The 21079-nt window shown below is 45.3% G+C and overlaps 12 non-coding genes across 12 annotated transcripts; 6 read left to right on the top strand and 6 right to left on the bottom strand.

Moving 5' to 3' along the window:
- The first annotated feature begins 840 nt into the window (after positions 1-840).
- LOC116952422 (U4 spliceosomal RNA) lies at positions 841-981 on the top strand. The gene has a single exon (XR_004404441.2). It is a non-coding gene; the product is annotated as a U4 spliceosomal RNA (small nuclear RNA).
- Positions 982-1574: 593 nt separating this feature from the next.
- LOC116952432 (U4 spliceosomal RNA) lies at positions 1575-1715 on the bottom strand. Its single transcript, XR_012947023.1, has one exon. It is a non-coding gene; the product is annotated as a U4 spliceosomal RNA (small nuclear RNA).
- A 1783-nt stretch (positions 1716-3498) lies between these two features.
- On the bottom strand, positions 3499-3639 carry LOC116952410 (U4 spliceosomal RNA). The gene has a single exon (XR_004404430.1). It is a non-coding gene; the product is annotated as a U4 spliceosomal RNA (small nuclear RNA).
- Positions 3640-6511: 2872 nt separating this feature from the next.
- On the top strand, positions 6512-6652 carry LOC116952428 (U4 spliceosomal RNA). The gene has a single exon (XR_004404447.1). It is a non-coding gene; the product is annotated as a U4 spliceosomal RNA (small nuclear RNA).
- A 566-nt stretch (positions 6653-7218) lies between these two features.
- LOC116952420 (U4 spliceosomal RNA) lies at positions 7219-7359 on the bottom strand. The gene has a single exon (XR_004404440.1). It is a non-coding gene; the product is annotated as a U4 spliceosomal RNA (small nuclear RNA).
- A 2708-nt stretch (positions 7360-10067) lies between these two features.
- Positions 10068-10208, top strand: LOC116952417 (U4 spliceosomal RNA). The gene has a single exon (XR_004404437.1). It is a non-coding gene; the product is annotated as a U4 spliceosomal RNA (small nuclear RNA).
- Positions 10209-10758: 550 nt separating this feature from the next.
- LOC116952439 (U4 spliceosomal RNA) lies at positions 10759-10899 on the bottom strand. Its single transcript, XR_004404455.1, has one exon. It is a non-coding gene; the product is annotated as a U4 spliceosomal RNA (small nuclear RNA).
- A 2736-nt stretch (positions 10900-13635) lies between these two features.
- On the top strand, positions 13636-13776 carry LOC116952427 (U4 spliceosomal RNA). Its single transcript, XR_004404446.1, has one exon. It is a non-coding gene; the product is annotated as a U4 spliceosomal RNA (small nuclear RNA).
- A 639-nt stretch (positions 13777-14415) lies between these two features.
- LOC116952419 (U4 spliceosomal RNA) lies at positions 14416-14556 on the bottom strand. Its single transcript, XR_004404439.1, has one exon. It is a non-coding gene; the product is annotated as a U4 spliceosomal RNA (small nuclear RNA).
- Positions 14557-16888: 2332 nt separating this feature from the next.
- LOC142931023 (U4 spliceosomal RNA) lies at positions 16889-17029 on the top strand. The gene has a single exon (XR_012947022.1). It is a non-coding gene; the product is annotated as a U4 spliceosomal RNA (small nuclear RNA).
- Positions 17030-17541: 512 nt separating this feature from the next.
- On the bottom strand, positions 17542-17682 carry LOC142931026 (U4 spliceosomal RNA). Its single transcript, XR_012947026.1, has one exon. It is a non-coding gene; the product is annotated as a U4 spliceosomal RNA (small nuclear RNA).
- Positions 17683-20296: 2614 nt separating this feature from the next.
- LOC116952429 (U4 spliceosomal RNA) lies at positions 20297-20437 on the top strand. The gene has a single exon (XR_004404448.1). It is a non-coding gene; the product is annotated as a U4 spliceosomal RNA (small nuclear RNA).
- Positions 20438-21079: the final 642 nt, after the last annotated feature.

Genomic DNA, 21079 nt, shown 5'->3' with positions numbered 1-21079 from the left:
CGCAGCTAAATTGGCACGTTGTGTTTACGTGACGAACCTTGCGAATCGTCCGTGTTCGACTGGTGGCGGGTGTAACGACGCACTAAAATTTGCGCGATCTAACCCAACAACAACAAGGGAAAATAAACTTCAATTATGGAATACATCAGTGTGTGTTTACGTCTGGCACTGGTAGAGTGTTTCTGCATTTAAAATTTTTAAAACATGTTTTTTATCCAATTTGAACTCAATTGTTTATTATATGTTAATGTTGACTAAAGTTTTCGTGACTACAGGAATTCAAATTCTTTTGGTCTTTCGGTAAAGTCAGGTAGATAGGTTCAAAGAAAATAACGTCGTAGTTTTTGGTTATTTTGTTATTTTCTTTGAAACTATCTGCGTGACTTCACCGAAAGACCCAAAGAATATATCTGTGAATGCTCCGTGAGTTGGGAAACAGTTCTAAGTATACTTGACGGGCGATGCCTCATGCGCAGTATCTGATGTAATTAGACGAACCTGTACCGCTGACTAGAGAGGCTTAGACTTTGTAGCATTACCACGACGAATTCACTGTATGAATGACGTCACCAAACCTCCCGTCCAGCGGCACGCGTGGGAAGAGGTCGGCAAAAGTCTGAGTACTCTCATACAATGAGTCAAGTAATCGACTATCAAAATATAAACTAACATCGTTATTTATATATTTACGCGCTTTGACTCCAAAAACCTGATTTATAGATACAATGTTTTTTTTTTATATTTTGTAATCGATTCGTTTATCGTCGCCTTTGGACTGATCCCATGGCGTTGAGGTGGTTCCGCGTTGCATAATAGGGAACGGGCCGGCCTCAACAAACCAGCTTTGCGCAGTGGCAGTATCGTAGCCAATGAGGTTTATCCGAGGCGCGATTATTGCTAATTGAAAACTTTTCCCAATACCCCGCCACGCTGACTTGAAACACAGTCGGCGTCGGCAATTTTTGCAAGCTCTTTCGGGAGCTTGAGTTTTTCGACGAAAGAAAAGAACGCGCGTGAGAATGTAAGGTGGTAGAAGCAGTAATAGCTGTCGTGATTGTAACAAGTAGAACCTGGACTGGCCCTCCAGTGGTTACCGGCCCTATCTCTCACAGTGCAAAGGACGACTTTATGAAATCACATTGCACCCAATAAAATAAACGAGGTGGCCCATGAATGCCATCCATGGCACTAAAGTAATGCTGCTCCCTGCTCCCTGTTCCATGTGTAGGGATAATCGGCACTCACCACTCTGTGGGCTGGTAGCTCCCCCTTCTCCGTCAATAGGGGGCGGAAGCGCTATCACGTCAGTGTCAATTACCATGGCCCAAGAGGGGCCAACGCATCCTGGGACACATTCCCCGGGACCCCGGCAGGGGGAACCGCCACGAACTTTGTGGAAGGGAGGCGTGGCTACGGCGGAGCAAACCACGAACCAGTTTATAAGCCAAAGCAGTTTGAGAGATTCGGTCTGCGACCTCTGCCTTGGCAGTGCAAAATTATTACAGTCTCGGTAGGTATTGGTTCTACTGCCTTAAAACCTCACGCAATTTCTACACTTCATTAAACAACCAAAGCTGCCGAATGAGCTTGCAAAAATTGCCGACGCCGACTGTGTTTCAAGTCAACGTGGCGGGGTATTTGGAAAAGTTTTCAATTAGCAACAATCGCGCCTCGGATAAACCTCATTGGCTACGATACTGCCACTGCGCAAAGCTGGTTTGTTGAGGCCGGCCCCTTCCCTCTTAAGTCACGCGGCATTGCCTTAACGCCATGAGTTCATTCAAATACTAAAATCAACACATCCACTAAAAAACACATTTAATTTGCTATTATAATAAAATGAGGATTTTATTAAACATATTTAAATTATTTAATGAAACCGATAGTCAATTACTCGATGAATTGGATGAGGAGATATGTTAACATTGTCCGTGCCTCTTTCCCGCGTGTGCCGCTGGACGGGAGGTGATGGCTGGCGCTTGTGGACGTCATCGGTATACAACACGTGACTTCGAAGTGGTGTCCTGTTAAAGTGCAAATAAAGTTAAGAGTGCGATAATTTATGCGAAGCTTTGTGATAGTGTGGATTTTTTTGGTTGAAATCCAAAATAATATTTACGTTTTAATTATTCAGAAATCGGCTGTTCCCTAATACTTTTGGTTGTAAGTGGAATAACAAATGCAACAAGTCAATGATATTTCGATTTAAAGCTTTCGTGACTGCTTGGATTCATCTTCTTGGTTCTTTCAGTAAAGTCACGTAGAATGGGACGACAGTTGTCTTCCTTCACCTGAAGAAGGCTACTTGTGTTGTGGCTGAAACGTCGTGAGAATTGTATTTTATTATGTTTTATTTTCATTATTTTATTTCCATTCTACGTGACTTTACCGAAAGAACCAATAAGAGGTCAGTGACACTGTTTCTATTGATTAAAAACTAAAAGTAATTTTTCCAATAAATAAAAATACCATCAACTTATAGGTTCACAACGGGATAATCAATATGTTATTATCTGTCTGCTCTAAGAGGCATTCTGGTCCTACTGCGACACGCGCGCACTGCCACCCTCCTCACAACCCCCACCCCGTGTGCGAGGGGAAGGGGCGGGGCTAGACACAAATGGGCGGGGCCCAAATGAGAATGGGCGGGGCCTAAAAGGAAAGGAGCGGGTGTGAAAGAAGCAGCAACAACAGGGCCTGATCATTATTTATTACGAAGGGGCAGGAGAAAGGGGCACAGCTTACAGAAATTGAACTTTGCTGTTGATTTCATGGAATAAAAGTATGGAATCACACACGTGGGACAGAGAACAACATAACTATACTCTTTGGTTCTTTCGGTAAAAGTCACGTAGGTAGAAATAAAATAATCACGACGTTTCGGGCGCAGCACAATCGTCCGCCATCAGGTGGGACAACCACAGCAGGAAACAATTGCTGAAGTGGGAAAAAGGTCTGCAGTAACAAGAGGCTATGTAGGCAAGAGAGGGGGGAGGAGCCAGGGAGGAGAGATCGAGGGGGGGGGTAGGGTGAGTGGAGTGCTGCAAGCTCGAGGGATTAGAGGGCGAGCAAGGCATGAGCACGACAAAAGTGATGCGAATGTGAGACAATTAGCATGTCAATGATACAGGATGCTGCAGCGTTGGCTGTCGCGCCGTGAGACAGGGGGGAGGCAAGGAGAGAGGAGGGAGTTGGGCACAGGTAATAGATGTAAGGTAGAGAGAAGCTGGGTTAGTGATGCTAATGTGAGACAATTAGCATGTCAATGGTACAGGATCCTGTAGCGTTGGCTGCCGCGCTGTGAGAGGAAAGCGCGTAACTATCGAGCCGGGGATGCAGCCATGGGCTGACTAGTTTATTTAATTGGGTGCAACGCAGTTTGAGAAATTGGGTCTGCGATTGCCAGTCCACTGCAAAATAATTTCAATCTCGGCAGGTATAGGTTCTGCTACCTTAAAACCTAAAGCAAATTCTACACTTCATTAAAACAACCAACAGCTCCCGAAAGAGCTTGCAAAAATTGCCGACGCCGACTGTGTTTCAAGTCAGCGTGGCGGGGTATTGGGAAAAGTTTTCAATTAGCAATAATCGCGCCTCGGATAAACCTCATTGGCTACGATACTGCCACTGCGCAAAGCTGGTTTGTTGTGGTCGGCCGTTCTCTATTAAGCGACGCGGCTCCACCTCAACGCCATGGGATCAGTCCAAAGGCGAAAATAAACGAATCGATTAAAACATAAAAATAAAGTTTGTATCTGTAAATCAATTTTTGGGGGTCAAAGTGCGTAAATATATAAATAACGATTTTAGTTAATATTTTGATAATAGATTACTCGACTCATTGGATGAGGAAAATTAACTGCAGAGTACTCAGACTTTTGCCGACCTCTTCCCACGCGTGCCGCTGGACGGGAGGTTTGGTAACGTCATTCACACGGCCAATTCGTCGTGGTAATGCTACAGAGTCTAAGCCTCTCTAGTCAGCGGTACAGGATCGTCTAATTACATCAGATACTGCGCATGAGGCATCGCCCGTCAAATATACTTAGAACTGTTTCCCAACTCACGGAGCTTTCACATTTATATTCTTTGGGTCTTTCGGTAAAGTCACGCAGATAGGTTCAAGAAAAATAACAAAATTACCAAAAACTACGACGTTATTTTCGAAAGACCCAAAGAATATGAATTCCTGCAGTCACGAAAATTTAGTCAACATTAACATATAATTAACAGTTGAGTTTAAATTGGATTAAAAAAAAAAATAAAAAAACAGAAAGACTCCACCAGGGCCAGACGTAAAGACACACTGATGTATTCCATAATTGAGATTTATTTTCCCTTGTTGTTGTTGTTGTTGGGTTAGATCGCGCAAATTTTAGTGCGTCGTTACACCCGCCACCAGACGAACACGGACGATTCGCAAGGTTCGTCACGTAAACACAACGTGGCAATTTAGCTGCGCCTTCAGCACACGCGGTGCGATGGAGAGTGAAACCCTCACGACATTGACAAGTCGAGTAGCACGGCACGACGTGAACATGCCGCGTACGATGTCTCTTCTTTGACCAACTAAATCCACAAGAGGGCGACGCAGGCCATGCAAGGCCATACAAGGCCCTCCCTCCCACCTCTTCATGAACGCGAAGTTATTCCATGCTCCCTATGTAAAGGCGCGGCACTGCAATTGCACGCTCACGCTACTGCTGGCGGAAGGGGGTCTCCACTCCAGGGCATTTGTCTCGTAGCCTTCCATGCGATCATTTATGCGAGGCTTTGTGATACCGTGGATTTTTTTTTGGTTGAAAACCAAAATAATATTTCCGTTACAATTATTCAGAAATCGGTTGTTCCCTAATACTTTTGATTGTAAGCGGAATAATAAATGCAATGTCAGTTACACTCTGTTTCTATTGCTTAACATCTTATGTAAAATTTAACAATAAATAAAAATACCGTCACCTTATTGGTTGACAACGGGATAATCAATCTGTTATTATCTGGCTGCTCTAAGAGGCATTCTGGTCCTACTGCGACACGCGCGCACTGCCACCCTCCTCACAACCCCCACCCCGTGTGCGAGAGGAAGGGGCGGGGCTAGACACAAATGGGCGGGGCCCAAATGATAATGGGCAGGGCCTATAAGGAAAGGCGCGGGGGTGAAAGAATCAGCAACAACAGGGCCTGGTCATTATTTATTACGAAGGGGCAGGAGAAAGGGGCACAGCTTACAGAAGTTGAACTTTGCTGTTGATTTAATGGAATAAAAGTATGGAATCAAACACGTGGGACAGAGAACAACAACACTATCGTGCCGGGGATGCAGCCATGGGCTGACTAGTTAATTTTGTTGGGTGCAATGCAGTTTGAGAGATTCGGTCTGCGACCTCTGGCTTGGCAGTCTGGTGCAAAATTATGATAACCATTGCAGGTATTCGTTCTACTGCCAGCAGTGGCGTGAGCGAGCAATTGCAGTGCCGCGCCTTTACATAGGGAGCTTGGAATAACTTCGCGTTCATGAAGATGTGCGAGGGAGGTTCCCTGCATGGCCTGCACCGCCCTCTTGTGGATTTAGTTGGTCAAAGAAGAGACATCGTTCGTACGCGACATGTTCACGTCGTGCCCTGCTACTCAACTTGTCAATGTCGTGAGGGTTTCACTCTCCATCGCACCGCGTGTGCTGAAGGCGCAGCTAAATTGGCACGTTGTGTTTACGTGACGAACCTTGCGAATCGTCCGTGTTCGACTGGTGGCGGGTGTAACGACGCACTAAAATTTGCGCGATCTAACCCAACAACAACGGACCATAAACCTCAAATATGTAAAACATCAGTGTGTCTTTACGTCTGGCCCTGGTAGATTGTTTCTGATTAAAAAAAACATTTTTTAATCCAATTTAAACTCAAGTGTTTATTATATGTTAATGTTGACTAAAGTTTTGTGACTGCAGGAATTCATATTCTTTGGGTCTTTCGGTAAAGTCACGTAGATAGGTTCAAAGAAAATAAAGTCGTAGTTTTTTGTTATTTTGTTATTTTCTTTGAACCTATCTTCGTGACTTTACCGAAAGACCCAAATAATATATCTGTGAATGCTCCGTGAGTTGGGAAACAGTTTTAAGTATATTTGACGGGCGATGCCTCATGCGCAGTATCTGATGTAATAAGACGATCCTGTACCGCTGACTAGAGATGCTTAGACTCTGTACCATTACCACGACGAATTCGCCGTATGAATGACGTCACCAAACTTCCCGTCCAGCGGCACGCGTGGGAAGAGGTCGGCAAAAGTCTGAGTACTCTCATCCAATGAGTCGAGGAATCGACTATCAAAATATTAACTAACATCGTTATTTATATATTTACGCGCTTTGACACCAAAAACGTGATTTATAGATGCAATGTTTTTAAAAATATGTTTTAATCGATTCGTTTATTGTCGCCTTTGGACTGATCCCATGGCGTTGAGATGGAGCCCCGTCGCTTAAGAGGGAACGGGCCGACCTCAACAAACCAGCTTTGCGCAGTGGCAGTATCGTAGTCAATGAGGTTTATCCGAGGCGCGATTATTGCTAATTGAAAACTTTTCCCAATACCCCGCCACGCTGACTTGAAACACAGTCGGCGTCGGCAATTTTTGCAAGCTCGTTCGGGAGCTTGAGTTTCTCGACGAAAGAAAAGAACGCGCGTGTTAATGTAAGGTGGTAGAAGCAGTAATAGCTGTCGTGATTGGACCTGGTTACCGGCCCTATCTCTCACAGTGCAGAGGACAACTTTTTAAAATTTCGTTGCACCCAATAAAATAAACTAGTCGGCCTATGAATGCATTCATGGCACTAAAGTAATGCTGCTCCCTGTTCCATGTGTAGAGGTAATCGGCACTCACCACTCTGTGGGCTGGTAGCTCCCCCTTCTCGTCAATAAGTGGCGGAAGCGCTGTCACGTCAGTGTCAATGACCATGGCCCAAAAGGGGCCAACGCATCCTGGGACACATTCCCCGGGACCCCGGGAGGGGGAACCGCCCTAGCCACGAACTTTGTGGAAGGGAGGCGTGGCAAGGGCGGAGCAAGCCACGAACCAGTATATAAGCGAAAGCAGTTTGAGAGATTCGGTCTGCGACCTCTGCCTTGGCAGTGCAAAATTATTACAGTCTCGGTAGGTATTGGTTCTGCTACCTTACAACCTCAAGCAAGTTCTACACTTCATTACAACAAACAAAAGCTCCCGAAAGAGCTTGCAAAAATTGCCGATGCCGACTGTGTTTCAAATCAGCATGGCGGGGTATTGGGAAAAGTTTTCAATTAGCAATAATCGCGCCTCGGATAAACCTCATTGGCTACGATACTGCCACTGCGCAAAGCTGGTTTGTTGAGGTCGGCCCGTTCCATATTAAGCGACGCGGTCCTGCCTCAACGCCATGGGATCAGTCCAAAGGCGACAATAAACGAATCGATTAAAAAATATAAAAAAACATTGTATCTATAAATCAGGTTTTTGGGGTCAAAGCGCGTAAATATATAAATAACGATGTTAGTTAATATTTTGATAGTCGATTACTCGACTCATTGTATGAGATTACTCAGACTTTTGCCGACCTCTTCCCACGCGTGCCGCTGGACGGGAGGTTTGGTGACGTCATTCATACGGCGAATTCGTCGTGGAAATGGTACAGAGTCTAAGCATCTCTAGTCAGCGGTACAGGATCGTCTCATTACATCAGACACTGCGCATGAGGCATCGCCCGTCAAATATACTTAGAACTGTTTCCCAACTCACGGAGCATTCACAGATATATTCTTTGGGTCTTTCAGTGAAGTCACGCAGATAGTTTCAAAGAAAATAACAAAATAACCAAAAACTACGACGTTATTTTGTTTGAACCTATCTGCCTGACTTTACCGAAAGACCAACAGAATTTGAATTCCTGCAGTTACGAAAACTTTAGTCAACATTAACATATAATTAACACTTGAGTTTAAATTGGATAAAAAATTATTCAAAATTTTTAAAAGCAGAAACACCCTACCAGGGCCAGACGTAAAGACACACTGATGTTTTCCATAATTGAGGTTTATTTTCCCTTGTTGTTGGGTTAGATCGCGCAAATTTTAGTGCGTCGTTACACCCGCCACCAGCCGAACACGGACGATTCGCAAGGTTCGTCACGTCAACACAACGTGCCAATTTAGCTGCGCCTTCAGCACACGCGGTGCGATGGAGAGTGAAACGCTCACGACATTGACAAGTCGAGTAGCACGGCACGACGTGAACATGTCGCGTACGAACGATGTCTCTTCTTTGACCAACTAAATCCACAAGAGGGCGTCGCAGGCCATGCAAGGCCATACAAGGCCCTCCCTCCCACCTCTTCATGAACGCGAAGTTATTCCATGCTCCCTATGTAAAGGCGCGGCACTGCAATTGCTCGCTCACGCCACTGCTGGCGGAAGGGGGTCTCCACTCCAGGGCATTTGTCTCGTAGCCTTCCATGCTTGGGCTCAGACGTCGTGAAACAGGTGGCAGTACCCACGCTTTAACCCACCGCACGTGTCCCGATACTCAACCCGTTCGTCAAAGAGCACGTTGGGAAGGACATGCTAGGCGACGTTTCGGGCTAATGGCCCCTTCTTCACGGCACGCAGAGAGGCCAGAGGAGGCGAGGTTCTACTGCTGGGCGGAGTGAGGTCGAGGAGGGATTTAAGAAACATTGCCACCATTGTTCCATCCGCCGCGCCTGGAGACAAAACCGAATTCGAGGCTTCTGTATTGCAAGTGCAGTATGCTAACCCTTTACACGACGGCAAGCATTGTCGTAATTATTCATTCATAATCTGGACTCCCCCCAATTAGTGTGGTTACGTAACCAATCTGTTAGCACAGCACTAAACCCAAACCCAGATACGTTTACAATTCTCAGCCGTTTGTTCATCCACTGCTGGATGAAGGCCTCTCCGAACGCTGCGTTGGTCATGGGAGTTGCTTGACCATCCACGCTGGTCAGTGTGTGAATTTGGTGAAAGTTGGGCCCACACCACCGTTGCTGATGTAATTTGGCACTGCTGATAGTCGTGCGTGGCCCGGAATCCGACTCAGGTTTCCGGGTTCGTTATTTTATAAAAAAAGAATATTTTTTTAATACTAAAAGGTTTAGTCCATTTAAATATTTGCCATCCGCACTATTTATTAAAACGGAACATTTTGGAGCAGGCTTTGACTTTCCGGGTCTCATCAGCACACTCATCCACGTGATCGGCGAGATCACTCTATCCCCACAACGTGGGCCCTGTCCAGCGCGAACCCAATATAGTAAATAGAAACATTCCTTTGGGATCAGCGGGCTGGGTGGGGGTTGTGAGGAGGGTGGCAGTGCGCGCGTGTCGCAGTCGGACCAGAATGCCTCTTAGAGCAGCCAGATAATAACAGATTGATTATCCCGTTGTCATCCAATAAGGTGACGGTATTTTTATTATTGGAAAATTTACCATTACAGTTAAAGCAATAGAAACAGAGTATCACTGACCTTTTGCGTTTGTTATTCCACTTACAACCAAAACTATAAGGGAACAGCCGATTTCTGAATGATTAAAACGTACATATTATTTTGCTTTTCAACAAATAAAATCAACGGTATCACAAAGTTCTAGATTTAAAGCTTTCGTGACTGCAAGGATCCATACTCTTTGGTCACGTAGAACCAAAGAGTAGGAATCACAAAGCCTCGCTCAAATTATCGCACTCTTAACTTTATTTGCACTTTAACAGAACACCACTTCGAAGTCACGTGTTGTATACCAATGACGTCCACAAGCGCCAGCTATCACCTCCCGTCCAGCGGCACACGCGGGAAGAGGCACGGACAATGTTAACATATCTCCTCATCCAATTCATCGAGTAATTTACTATCGATTTCATTAAATAATTTAAATATGTTTAGTAAAATCCTTATTGTATTATAATAGCAAATTAAATGTGTTTTTTACTGGATGTGTTGATGTTAGTATTTGAATTAACCCTTGACGTTGAGGTAGTCCCGCGTGACTTAAGATGGAACGGGCCGGATTCAACAAACCAGCTTTGCGCAGTGGCAGTATCGTAGCCAATGAGGTTTATCCGAGGCGCGATTATTGCTAATTGAAAACTTTTCCCAATACCCCGCCACGCTGACTTGAATCACAGTCGGCGTCGGCAATTTTTGCAAGCTTTTTCGGGAGCTTTTCGTTGTTGTAAGAATTTGCTTGAGGTTTTAAGGTAGCAGAACCAATACCTACCGAGATTGTAATAATTTTGCACTGCCAAGGCAGAGGTCGCAGACCAAATCTCTCAAACTGCTTTGGCTTATATACTGGGTCGTGGTTTGCTCCGCCCTAGCCACGAACTTTCTGGAAGGGAGGCGTGGCTCGGGCGGTTCCCCCTCCCGGGGTCCCGGTTAATGTGTCCTAGGATGCGTTGGCCCCTTTTCGGCCATGGTCATTGACACTGACGTGATTGCGCTTCCGCCCCCTATTGACGAGAAGGGGGAGCTACCAGCCCACACAGTGGTGAGTGCCGATTACCCCTACACATGGAACAGGGGAGCAGCATTACTTTAGTACCATGGATGCATTCATAGGCCGACGAGTTTATTTTATTGGGTGCAACGTGATTTCAAAAGTTGTCCTTAGCACTGTGAGAAATAGGGCCGGTAACCACTGGAGGGGGCAGTCCAGGTCCAACCACCTTACATTCTCACGCGCGTTCTTTTCTTTCGTCGAAAAACTAAAGCTCCCGAAAGAGCTTGCAAAAATTGCCGACGCCGACTGTGTTTCAAGTCAGCGTGGCGGGGTATTGGGAAAAGTTTTCAATTAGCAATAATCGCGCCTCGGATAAACCTCATTGGCTACGATACTGCCACTGCGCAAAGCTGGTTTGTTGAGGTCGGCCCGTTCCCTCTTAAGCGACGCGACTGCACCTCAACGCCATGGGATCAGTCCAAAGGCGACAATAAACGAATCGAAAAAAAAAATAGGAGAAACATTGTGTCTATAAATCAGGTTTTTGGGTTCAAAGCGAGTAAATATATAAATAACGATGTTAGTTAATATTTTGATAGTCGATTACTCGACTCATTGTATGAGGAACTTAACTTCAGAGTACGCAGACTTTTGCCGACCTCTTCCCACGCGTACCGCTGGTCGGGAGGTTTGGTAACGTCATTCATACGGCGAATTCGTCGTGGTAATGCTACAGAGTCTAAGCCTCTCTAGTCAGCGGTATAGGATCGACTAATTACATCAGATACTGCGCATGAGGCATCGCCCGTCAAATATACTTAGAACTGTTTCCCAACTCACGGAGCATTCACATTTATATGCTTTGGGTCTTTCAGTAAAGTCACGCAGATAGGTTCAAAGAAAATAACAAAATAACAAAAAACTACGATGTTATTTTCTTTGAACCTATCTACGTGACTTTACCGAAAGACCCAAAGAATATGAATTCCTGCAGTCACGAAAACTTTAAGTAAACATTAACATATAATAAACACTTGAGTTTAAATTGGATAAAAAAGTTTAAATTTTATAAGCAGAAACACTCTACCAGGGCCAGCCGTAAAGACACACTGATGTTTTCCATAATTGAGGTTTATTTTCCCTTGTTGTTGGGTTAGATCGCGCAAATTTTAGTGCGTCGTTACACGCGCCACCAGCCGAACACGGACGATTCGTAAGGTTCATCACGTAAACACAACGTGCCAATTTAGATGCGCCTTCAGCACACGCGGTGCGATGGAGAGTGAAACCCTCACGACATTGACAAGTCGAGTAGCACGGCACGACGTGAACATGTCGTGTACGAACGATGTCTCTTTTTTGACCAAATAAATCCACAAGAGGGCGTCGCAGGCCATGCAAGGTCATACAAGGCCCTCCCTCCCACCTCTTCACGAACGCGAAGTTATTCCATGCTCCCTATGTAAAGGCGCGGCACGGCAATTGCTCGCTCACGCCACTGCTGGCGGAAGGGGGTCTCCACTCCAGGGCATTTGTCTCGTAGCCTTCCATGCTTGGGCTCAGACGTCGTGAAAGAGGTGGCAGTACCCACGCTTTAACCCACCGCACGTGTCCCGATACTCAACACGTTCGTCAAAGAGCACGTTGGGAAGGACATGCTAGGTGACGTTTCGGGCAATGGCCCCTTCTTCACGGCACGCAGAGAGGCCAGAGTAGGCGAGGTTCTACTGCTGGGCGGAGTGAGGTCGAGGAGGGATTTAAGAAACATTGCCACCATTGTTCCATCCGCCGCGCCTGGAGACAAACCCGAATTCGAGGCTTCTGTATTGCAAGTGCAGTATGCTAACCCTTTACACGACGGCAAGCATTGTCGTAATTTTTAATTCATAATCTGGACTTCCCCCAATTAGTGCGGTTACGTATCCAATCTGTTAGCACAGCACTAAACCCAAACCCAGATACGTTTACAATTCTCAGCCGTTTGTTCATCCACTGCTGGATGAAGGCCTCTCCGAACGCTGCGTTGGTCATGGGAGTTGCTTGACCATCCGCGCTGGTCAGTGTGTGAGTTTGGTGAAAGGTGGGCCCACACCACCGTTGCTGATGTAATTTGGCACTGCTGATAGTCGTGCGTGGCCCGGAATCCGACTCAGGTTTCCGGGTTCGTTATTGCATAAAATAGAATATTTTTTTAATACTAAAAGGTTTAGTCCATTTAAATATTTGCCATCCGCACTATTTATTAAAACGGAACATTTTGGAGCAGGCTTTGACTTTCCGGGTCTCATCAGCACACTCATCCACGTGATCGGCGAGATCACTCTATCCCCACAACGTGGGCCCTGTCCAGCGCGAACCCAATATAGCAAATCGACACATTCCGTCGGGATCAGCGGGCTGGGTGGGGGTTGTGAGGAGGGTGGCAGTGCGCGCGTGTCGCAGTCGGACCAGAATGCCTCTTAGAGCAGCCAGATAATAACAGATTGATTATCCCGTTGTCATCCAATAAGGTGACTATATTTTTTATTATTGGAAAATTTACCATTACAGTTTAAGCAATAGAAACAGAGTATCACTGACCTTTTGCGTTTGTTATTCCACTTACAACCAAAACTATAAGGGAACAGCCGATTTCTGAATGATTAAAACGTACCTATTATTTTGCTTTTCAACAAATAAAATCAACGGTATCACAAAGTTCTAGATTTAAAGCTTTCGTGACTGCAAGGATCCATACTCTTTGGTCACGTAGGTGACTTTACCGAATAGAACCAAAGAGTAGGTATCACAAAGCCTCGCACAAATTATCGCACTCTTAACTTTATTTGCACTTTAACAGAACACCACTTCGAAGTCACGTGTTGTATACCAATGACGTCCACAAGTGCCAGCTATCACCTCCCGTCCAGCGGCACACGCGGGAAAGAGGCACGGACAATGTTAACATATCTCCTCATCCAATTCATCGAGTAATTTACTATCGGTTTCATTAAATAATTTAAATATGTTTAGTAAAATCCTTATTGTATTATAATAGCAAATTAAATGTGTTTTTTATTGGATGTGTTGATGTTAGTATTTGAATTAACCCATGACGTTGAGGTAGGCCCGCGTGACTTAAGAGGGAACGGGCCGGCTACAACAAACCAGGTTTGCGCAGTGGCAGTATCGTAGCCAATGAGGTTTATCCGAGGCGCGATTATTGCTAATTGAAAACTTTTCCCAATACCCCGCCACGCTGACTTGAAACACGGTCGGCGTCGGCAATTTTTGCAAGCTCTTTCAGGAGCTTTTGGATGATTTAATGAAGTGTAGAACTTGCTTGAACCAATACCTACCGAGATTGTAATAATTTTTCACTGCCAAGGCAGATGTCGCAGACCGAATCTCTCAAACTTTCTGGCTAAGGCGGTTCCCCCTCCTGAGGTCCCGGCGAATGTGTCCCAGGATCCGTTGGCCCGTTTTGGGCCATGTTCATTGACACTGACGTGACAGCTACCAGCCCACAGAGTGGTGAGTGCCGATTACCCCTACACATGGAACAGGGAGCAGCATTACTTTAGTGCCATGGATGCATTCATAGGCCGACTAGTTTATTTTATTGGGTGCAACGTGATTTAAATCAAAATTTAACCGCCTCTACGGGGAGGGTTTCCACATTACTTTTGTGAGAATTTTTATTGTTTTATGTATATTTTATTGTTTCCCTTCAACGTGACTTTACCGAAAGAGCTAAGAATATGAATTACTGCAGTCACGAAAGCTTTAAATCAGAATTCAAAAAGTCGTCCTTTTCACTGTGAGAGATAGGGCCGGTAACCACTGGAGGGCCAGTCCAGGTCCAACTTGTTACAATCACGACAAGTATTACTGCTTCTATCAACTTACATTCTCACGCGCGTTATTTTCTTTCGTCGAGAAACTCAAGCTCCCGAAAGAGCTTGCAAAAATTGCCGACGCCGACTGTGTTTCAAGTCAGCGTGGCGGGGTATTGGGAAAAGTTTTCAATTAGCAATAATCGCGCCTCGGATACACCTCATTGGCTACGATACTGCCACTGCGCAAAGCTGGTTTGTTGAGGGTGGCCCGTTCCCTATTAAGCGACGCGGCTCCACCTCAATGCCATGGGATCAGTCCAATGTCGACAATAAACGAATCGATTAAAAAGATATAAAAAGATTGTATCTATAAATCAGGTTTTTGGGGTAAAAGCGCGTAAATATATAAATAACGATTTTAGTTAATATTTTGATAGTCGATTACTCGACTCATTGGATGAGAAAATTAACTGCAGAGTACTCAGACTTTTTGCCGACCTCTTCCCACGCGTGCCGCTGGACAGGAGGTTTGGTGACGTCATTCATACGGCGAATTCGTCGTAGTAATGCTACAGAGTCTAAGCCTCTCTAGGTACAGGATCGTCTAATTACATCAGATACTGCGCATGAGGCATCGCCCGTCAAATATACTTAAAACTGCTTCCCAACTCACGGAGCATTCACATTTATATTCTTTGGGTCTTTTGGTAAAGTCACGCAGAGAGGTTCAAATAAAATAACAAAATAACCAAAAGCTATGACGTTATTACCTTTGAACCTATCTACGTGACTCTTACCGAAAGACCCAAAGAATATTAATTCCTGAAGTCACGAAAAACTCTAGTCAACATTAACATATAATAAACGCTTGAGTTTAAATTGGATTAAAAAACATGTTTAAATATTTTTTTTAAAGCAGAAACACTCTACCAGGGCCAGACGTAAAGACACACTGATGTTTTCCATAATTGAGGTTTATTTTCCGTTGTTGTTGTTGGGTTAGTTCGCGCAAATTTTAGTGCGTCGTTACACCCGCCACCAGTCGAACACGGACGATTCGCAAGGTTCGTCACGTAAACACAACGTGCCAATTTAGCTGCGCCTTCAGCACACGCGGTGCGATGGAGAGTGAAACCCTCACGACATTGACAAGTCAAGCAGCACGGCACGACGTGAACATGTCGCGTACGAACTACGTCTATTTTTTGACCAACTAAATCCACAAGAGGGCGTCGCAGGCCATGCAAGGCCAAACAAGGCCCTCCCTCCCACCTCTTCACGAACGCGAAGTTATTCCATGCTCCCTATGTAATTATTCATTCATTATCTGGACCCCCCCCAATTAGTGTGGTTACGTAACCAATCTGTTAGCACAGCAGTAAACCCAAACCCAGATACGTTTACAATTCTCAGCCGTTTGTTCATCCACTGCTGGATGAAGGCCTCTCCGACCGCTGCGTTGGTCATGAGAGTTGCTTGATCATCCGCGCTGGTCAGTGTGTGAGTTTGGTGAAAGGTGGGCCCACACCACCGTTGCTGATGTAATTTGGCACTGCTGATAGCCGTGCGTGGCTCGAAATCCAACTCAGGTTTCCGGGTTCGTTATTGCATAAATTTTTTTTTTTTTTAATACTAGAGGTTTAGTCCATTTAAATATTTGCGATCCGCACTATTTATTAAAACGGAACATTTTGGAGCAGGCTTTGACTTTCCGGGTCTCATCAGCACACTCATCCACGTGATCGGCGAGATCACTCTATCCCCACAACGTGGGCCCTGTCCAGAACGAACCCAATATAGCAAATCGACACATTCCGTCGAGATCAGCGGGCTGGGTGGGGGTTGTGAGGAGGGTGGAGGTGCGCGCGTGTCGCAGTAGGACCAGAATGCCTCTTAGAGCAGCCAGATAATAACAGATTGATTATCCCGTTGTCATCCAATAAGGTGACGGTATTTTTTTTATTATTGGAAAATTTACCATTACAGTTTAAGCAATAGAAACAGAGTATCACTGACCTCTTGCGATTGTTGTTCCACTTACAACCAAAACTATAAGGGAACAGCCGATTTCTGAATGATTAAAACGTAAATATTATTTTGCTTTTCAACAAATAAAATCAACGGTATCACAAAGTTCTAGATTTAAAGCTTTCGTGACTGCAAGGATCCATACTCTTTGGTCACGTAGGTGACTTTACCGAATAGAACCAAAGAGTAGGTATAACAAAGCCTCGCACAAATTATCGCACTCTTAACTTTATTTGCACTTCAACAGAACACCACTTCGAAGTCACGTGTTGTATACCAATGACGTCCACAAGCGCCAGCTATCACCTCCCGTCCAGCGGCACACGCGGGAAGAGGCACGGACAATGTTAACATATCTCCTCATCCAATTCATCGAGTAATTTACTATCGATTTCATTAAATAATTTCAATATGTTTAGTAAAATCCTTATTGTATTATAATAGCAAATTAAATGTGTTTTTTAGTGGATGTGTTGATTTTAGTATTTGAATGAACCCATGGTGTTGAGGTAGTCCCGCGTGACTTAAGAGGGAACGGGCCGGCATCAACAAACCAGCTTTGCGCAGTGGCAGTATTGTAGCCAATGAGGTTTATCCGAGGCGCGATTATTGCTAATTGAAAACTTTTCCCAATACCCCGCAACGCTGACTTGAAACACAGTCGGCGTCGGCAATTTTTGCAAGCTTTTTCGGGAGCTTTTCGTTGTTGTAATGAAGTGTAGAATTTGCTTGAGGTTTTAAGGTAGCAGACCAAATCTCTCAAACTGCTTTGGCTTATATACTGGGTCGTGGTTTGCTCCGCCCTAGCCACGAACTTTCTGGAAGGGAGGCGTGGCTCGGGCGGTTCCCCCTCCCGGGGTCCCGGTTAATGTGTCCCAGGATGCGTTGGCCCCTTCTGGGCCATCGTCATTGACACTGACGAGAAGGGGGAGCTAACCAGCCTACAGAGTGGTGAGTGCCGATTATCCCTACACATGGAACAGGGGAGCAGCATTACTTTAGTACCATGGATGCATTCATAGGCCGACGAGTTCATTTTATTGGGTGCAACGTGATTTAACAAAGTTGTCATTAGCACTGTGAGAAATAGGGCCGGTAACCACTGGAGGGGCCAGTCCAGGTCTAACTTGTTACAATCACGCAGGTATTACTGCTTCTACCACCTTACATTCTCACGCGCGTTCTTTTCTTTCGTTGAGAAACTAAAGCTCCCGAAAGAGCTTGCAAAAATTGCCGACGCCGACTGTGTTTCAAGTCAGCGTGGCGGGGTATTGGGAAAAGTTTTCAATTAGCAATAATCGCGCCTCGGATAAACCTCATTGGCTACGATACTGCCACTGCGCAAAGCTGGTTTGTTGAAGTCGGCCCGTTCGCTCTTAAGTGACGCGACTCCACCTCAACGCCATGGGATCAGTCCAAAGGCGGCAATAAACGAATCGAAAAAAATAGGAGAAACATTGTGTCTATAAATCAGATTTTTGGGGTCAAAGCGAGTAAATATATAAATAACGATGTTAGTTAATATTTTGATAGTCGATTACTCGACTCATTGTATGAGGAACTTAACTGCAGAGTACGCAGACTTTTGCCGACCTGTTCCCACGCGTACCGCTGGTCGGGAGGTTTGGTAACGTCATTCATACGGCGAATTCGTCGTGGTAATGCTACAGAGTCTAAGCCTCTCTAGTCAGCGGTACAGGATCGACTAATTTCATCAGATACTGCGCATGAGGCATCGCCCGTCAAATATACTTAGAACTGTTTCCCAACTCACGGAGCATTCACATTTATATTCTTTGGATCTTTCGGTAAAGTCACGCAGATAGGTTCAAAGACAATAACAAAATCACATTAAAACTACGATGTTATTTTCTTTGAACCTATCTACGTGACTTTACCGAAAGACCCAAAGAATATGAATTCCTGCAGTCACGAAAGCTTTAGTCAACATTAACATATAATAAACACTTGAGTTTAAATTGGATTAAAAAAAGTTTAAAAATGTTTAATTTAATTTTTTTTAAGCAGAAACACTCTTCCAGGGCCAGACGTAAAGCCACACTGATGTTTTCCATAATTGAGATTTATTTTCCCTTGTTGTTGGGTTAGATCGCGCAAATTTTAGTGCGTCGTTACACCCGCCACCAGACGACACGGGCATTTCGTAAGGTTCGTCACGTAACCACAACGTGCCAATTTAGCTGCGCCTTCAGCACACGCGGTGCGATGGAGAGTGAAACCCTCACGACATTGACAAGTCGAGTAGCACGGCACGACGTGACACATGTCGCGTACGAACGATGTCTCTTCTTTGACCAACTAAATCCACAAGAGGGCGTCGCAGGCCATGCAAGGCCATACAAGGCCCTCCCTCCCACCTCTACATGAACGCGAAGTTATTCCATGCTCCCTATGTAAAGGCGCGGCACTGCAATTGCTCACTCACGCCACTGCTGGCGGAAGGGGGTTTCCACTCCAGGGCATTTGTCTCGCAGCCTTCCATGCTTGGGCTCAGACGTCGTGAAAGAGGTGGCAGTACCCACGCTTTAACCCACCGCACGTGTCCCGATACTTAACACGTTCGACGTTTCGGCCAATGGCCCCTTCTTCTCCGCACGCAGAGAGGCCAGACGAGGCGAGGTGCTACTGCTGGGTGGAGTGAGGTCGAGGAGGAATTTAAGTAACATTGCCACCATTGTTCCATCTGCCGCGCCTGGAGACAAAACCGAATTCGAGGCTTCTGTATTGCAAGTGCAGTATGCTAACCCTTTACACGACGGCAAGCATTGTCGTAATTATTCATTCATAATCTGGACTCCCCCCAATTAGTGCGGTTACGTAACCAATCTGTTAGCACAGCACTAAACCCAAACCCAGATACGTTTACAATTCTCAGCCGTTTGTTCATCCACTGCTGGATGAAGGCCTCTCCGAACGCTGCGTTGGTCATGGGAGTTGTTGATCATCCGCGCTGGTCAGTGTGTGAGTTTGGTGAAAGGTGGGCCCACACCACCGTTGCTGATGTAATTTGGCACTGCTGATAGCCGTGCGTGGCCCGGAATCCAACTCAGGTTTCCGGGTTCGTTATTGCATAAAACAATAATATTTTTCAACGATAAAGGTTTAGTCCATTTAAATATTTGCCATCCGCACTATTTATTAAAACGGAACATTTTGGTGCAGGCTTTGACTTTCCGGGTCTCATCAGCACACTTATCCACGTGATCGGCGAGATCACTCCCCACAACGTGGGCCCTGTCCAGCGCCAACCCAATATAGCAAATAGAAACATTCTGTCGGGATCAGCGGGCTGGGTGGGGGTTGTGAGGAGGGTGGCAGTGCGCGCGTTTCACAGTCGGACCAGAATGCCTCTTAGAGCAGCCAGATAATAACAGATTGATTATCCCATTGTCAACCAATAAGGTGACGGTATTTTTTTATTATTGGAAAATTACCATTACATTTTAAGCAAAAGAAACAGATTATCACTGACCTCTTGCATTTGTTATTCCACTTACAACCAAAACTATAAGGGAACAGCCGATTTCTGAATGATTAAAACGTACATATTATTTTGCTTTTCAACCAAAAAAATCCACGGTATCACAAAGCCTCGCATAAATTATCGCACTCTTAACTTTATTTTCACTTTAACATGGCACTACTTCGAAGTCACGTGTTGTATACCGATGACGTCCCCAAGTGCCAGCTATCACCTCCCGTCCAGCGGCACACGCGGGAAGAGGCACGGACAATGTTAACATATCTCCTCATCCAATTCATCGAGTTAATGACTATCGGTTTCATTGAATAATTTAAATGTTTAGTAAAATCCTTATTGTATTATCATAGCAAATTAAATGTGTTTTTTAGTGGATGTGTTGATTTTAGTATTTGAATGAACCCATGGCGCTGAGACAGGCCCGCTTGACTTAAGAGGGAACGGGCCGACATCAACAAACCAGCTTTGCGCAGTGGCAGTATCGTAGCCAATGAGGTTTATCCGAGGCGTGATTATTGCTAATTGAAAACTTTTCCAAATACCCCGCCACGCTGATTTGAAACAAAGTCGGCGGCGGCAATTTTTGCAAGCTCTTTCGGGAGTTTTTGGTTGTTTAATGAAGTGTAGACCTTTCTTGAGGATTCAAGGTAGCAGAGCCAATACCTACCTGTAATAATTTGTAATAATTTTGCACTGGCAAGGCAGAGGTCGCAGATCCAATCTCTTAAACTGCTTTGCACCCCAATAAAAATTAACGAGTCACCTCATGGTTGCATCCCCGGGCAATATCGGTATGCTGTTCTGTTTCCATGAAATCAACCGCCAAGTTCAATTTTTGTAAGCTAAGCCCCTTTCTCCTTATACCCTGCCCCTTCGTAATAAATAATGATTAAGGCCCAGTTGTTCATCCCCGCACGTTTCCTTTTTAGGCCCCGCCCATTCTCATTTGGGCCCCGCCCATTCTTATTTGGGCCCCGCCCATTCTTATTTGGGCCCCGCCCATTTGTGTCTAGCCCCGCCCCTTCCTCTCGCACACGGGGTGGGGGTTGTGAGGAGGGTGGCAGTGCGCGCGTGTCGCAGTAGGACCAGAATGCCTCTTAGAGCAGCCAGATAATAACAGATTGATTGTCCCGTTGTCAACCAATAAGGTGACGGTATTTTTAAGCATTTAAAAAATGACCACAAGATTTTAAGCTATAGAAAAAGCGGATCACTAACTTCTTGCATTTCTTATTCCGCTTACA

Source organism: Petromyzon marinus, chromosome 46, assembly GCF_048934315.1.
Source record: "Petromyzon marinus isolate PM22_M1 ecotype Great Lakes invasive population chromosome 46, UKy_Petmar_22M1.pri1.0, whole genome shotgun sequence".
In the NCBI taxonomy this organism is placed as follows: Eukaryota; Metazoa; Chordata; class Hyperoartia; order Petromyzontiformes; family Petromyzontidae; genus Petromyzon; species Petromyzon marinus.
The sequence above is the reverse complement of the archived record's forward strand: the minus strand, read 5'-3'. Positions and strand labels throughout refer to the sequence as shown.